Source organism: Ailuropoda melanoleuca, chromosome 13 (genome assembly GCF_002007445.2).
Source record: "Ailuropoda melanoleuca isolate Jingjing chromosome 13, ASM200744v2, whole genome shotgun sequence".
NCBI classification, from domain to species: Eukaryota; Metazoa; Chordata; class Mammalia; order Carnivora; family Ursidae; genus Ailuropoda; species Ailuropoda melanoleuca.
This window is the reverse complement of record NC_048230.1, coordinates 74,169,863-74,173,552: the sequence shown is the minus strand read 5'-3', so window position 1 is coordinate 74,173,552 and position 3,690 is coordinate 74,169,863.

Below are 3,690 nucleotides of genomic sequence, written 5' to 3'. Positions count from 1 at the left end.
GGGCGCTGGGGTGCGCCCCTTTCTCGGACGGGAGCGCTGTGCGGCCGGGTCCCCAGGGGCGCCGAGTGACGCGGGCGCCACGCTCATGCGGCTCTCGACAGTCAGGGCACGGCTCGCGCCGCCGCCGCCGGTCCCCGCGGCCCTCGGAGCCTCTTCCTGTCTCTCCTTCGGGCCCTGGGTGCCCGCTCCCGCCGCCCGCGGGGCCTGGCCCTGCCCTCGGCTGCGTGGCTCGGGGCGAGGCCCGCTGACACCCCGGCTCTGCGCGCCCAGCGCCGGGAGCAGCCGCAGTGGGGAGGGGAGGGGGGGCAGCAGCCACCGACCCCAGCCCAGCGGGGCTCCGGGGTCCCAGCCCAGCTGAGTCCCCAGAGGCGACTCCACCCATCCTGCCGCTTGCGGGCCTTTAACACGGAGGAGACTGTCAAAAATATGTGTCCCGGTTTATTTTGCTTTTTATTTAGGTGTTTATGCAGGTGAGACCTTTTAGGGGGACTTTTCATTTCTGATCCTTTTAAGCTTAAAGTAACCCCCTGCAGAGATCGGATGAATATTCAACTTGAGCTCCCCCTGAGCATGAAGAAGCCTAGGTTCTTTTGTCTCTCACTCCCCTGTGGATCCGTCTCAGCTCCGAGCCTGTCTGCCCTACGCCCAGCATTTTCTCCACTTGCGGTCCTTGCTCTGGGTTAGATTCAATTCAGTCGGCAGTTTGGGGCTCCTGCAACTTGGCTCGCTGCGGTTCACTTCCTCACTGGGGACAGGGCATTTGTGCGTCTACACTGCCGCGGGTCCCCGAGGGTCACTAGTGGGCCGCAGGTGAGGAGAGGGCAGGGAGAACTTACTGCGGGCCGCAGAGGCCCTTGGAGAATGAGGCCAGCCCCCTTCCGACAGGTGGTGTGGACGTCGTGCCCACGGGGCTGAGCCCCACGAAAGGAGAGTAAGAAACGATGGTCCAACCGTAAGGAAGTCCTTTCAAGAGTAGTCTGAGATTGGAGGCTTAATCTGGACGCTCACAACTCTTTGTTTTGTAAATATTTCAGAAAATCTTAACCTTTATGGCACCTTCGTCTCATTCCCTTAAGTCCCCAGTGAGATTGGAAGTGAGGTTAGTACCTCAAGCAAGTGACCTTGGGAATAGGCTTGCCCAAGGTCATAGAGTAACTCCCTGGAAAGCTGAGGCTGGTACCCAGGACTTCCCACCCTCCCGTCCTCCTTTGCATAATTGACTGAAAACCCACGGAGTGGCAAGCACCTTACCAGCCTCTGGTACCGACCAGAAAGATGAAGTCCTTTCCGCCCTGGGGGTGTCACTCCAGAGGGCACAGCCACACACACGTGCGTGCGCACACACTCATGCGCACACACACAAGATAAACAGACAAGTCAATGAACTGCAAGTTGTAGTAGACACTGTTAATGCTTCCACACTGACTCAAGTCAGAAAGGAATCCAGGTTGGGGTGAGGGATCCAGCAGGGGGGCGGCCGGGGAAGTCTCCTCTTAGGAGACAACACCACAGCAGCCAGCTACGGAGGGGTGAGGCATGGGGAGACTTCTAGGACAAAAACACAACACATTCTGAGATTTCAAAGCAGGAGCAAAAGGAAGCGGGTAGATTTGAGATATATTTTCAAGGTAAGACTAATAAAGAGGGAAGTGTAGGAATGTGGGGTGTTCGAAAGGTCCATGTGACATGTGAGGTGACATATTTGAAATGACAGCACAGTAACAAGACTTTTTTAGCCCATGCATGTTCCAAGAAGGTGGGTGTTGGGAGAAGCAGGCCCTCTGGCATCTCGGTGGCAGTGGTGTTGGGCCAAAACCACGCAGCTGGCCTAACCTAGGCCTGTGGCCTCCGCCACAACCAAGAGTCACAAGGGAGCAACAGTTTGGACCCAGCTTCTCTCCAGGCCCCATGGATGGCATGAAAATATTCCTCCTGGATTAACCCAGGAAGTTATTCTCTCTGGAAGACTCTCTTCAGCTCTTAATAAGAATAATGGCATTAGGGGCATCTGGGTGGCTCGGTCATTAAGCGTCTGCCTTTGGCTCAGGGCATGATCCCGGAGTCCTAGGATCAAGCCCCACATCGGGCTCCCTGCTCCACTGGGAGCCTGCTTCTTCCTCTCCCACTCCCCCTGCTTGTGTTCCCTCTCTCGCTGGCTGTCTCTCTCTATCAAATAAATAAATAAAATCTTAAAAAAAAAAAAAGGAGAATGGCATTAATAATACAATACTGTTATTAATTAGCTTTACAGTGGTGTAGGAACTTTTGCAAAGCTCTTATATATTACATTATTTCAGTCCTCACAACGCTTTGAGGTGGGTACTAGTTAGTATCTTCCCAACATTACACTGGAAGAAAGTGAGGCACAAAGAGGTCAAGGAACCTGCCCAAGTCATGAAGTTTTGAACCACAGAGGCCAGATTCTGACAGTCACTGAGCTCTGATGTCCTCACAGTCCCTAAGGGGATGTTCCTGAAAAGCCTGATGTCAGGTCCTGACTGTGGGAGGTCTGTCCTTCAGATGCCGGACCCCTTACAGCGCTCGGTGGGAAGAAGGCGCCCAGAGCTTTCTTGGGCACCCTGGAGAGGAGGCGAAGAGCCCAGGGCTGGGAGAGCAGGGGGCTGAACAGATCCTGAGAGGCGTAGGGTGGCTAGCCTGGGCCCAAGGAGCAGAGGGGCACTCTGGTAGCCTAGGAGAGGGAGGCTTTAGTCCCTTCATCCCACCAGCCTGGGGTCGTGAACCAAAGTCTCCTTTCTCAGGCTGGGCTCATTCAGCTGTGGCTCTTCCAGCCCCCCAACACCAAAGCTCCCTTGCCCCCACTTCCACCCTAGGCTGGAGATGGTACCTGCCCTGGTCCCCACAAACTAGGGTCCTTGTAGGGGTAGGAATTGGGGCAGGCGGCTTTCCCCCCACCTTTGAACCTTACTGGGTCTGAACCCTGCTCTGGGTGTGTGGGGGGTGGGAGTGTCCCTGGCTTCCCCCAGGAGCCTCCCACTCACCATGTGGGGAGGGCCCAGATCCCATATTGGTCCCTGGGCTCCATGGCTGCCGCTGCTTGGTCCGTGGGGCTGCAGGCATCAGCCATTTCCTTTTCTGGGGCAGCCAGACAAAGCCCTCTGTGCCCCCGCCTTGGGTGTGTGCCATCCTTGGTCACTTATCCTCTCAGGAGGCTAACCCTCCTGATGGGGTTCTGCACCTGACTGTCCCCTGTCCCATCGTTCCTGAGCTGGACCAACCCTGTTCCCTGCGCACCAGCCCCTCGGGCCGCCCTCACCACCTTCTCAGGGGGCTGCATGTGGAGACAGGCCCGCTGACCCCCTAGCCTCTTCTCAGCAGCCAGAAAGCTTGCGGATAGTCTCCACGAGACCCCCCGCCCCCATCTGTCCCTCTCCCCAGGTCCAGAGAGCCACAATCACGGTTGCAGCAGCTCCTGTCACACCGCAGCCACGCGGCTGCCAGTGACAGCCCAGAGGCCGGCCCCCCTCCCCCACAGCCCCCCCAGACAGGTCCACGTGCGTCCCCAGATGCCTGAATCACCGCTGATGGCTTGGGACCTGGCGGTCGTGGGCTCCTGGGGAGTCACTGGGGAGGGGGGTGGCAGTCACGTTGTCTCCGGGGGACACCTGCAGACATAAATAGTCAGCCAGCGAAGGCAGCACAGCACAGTCCGCTCAGCGGCTCGCACACTGT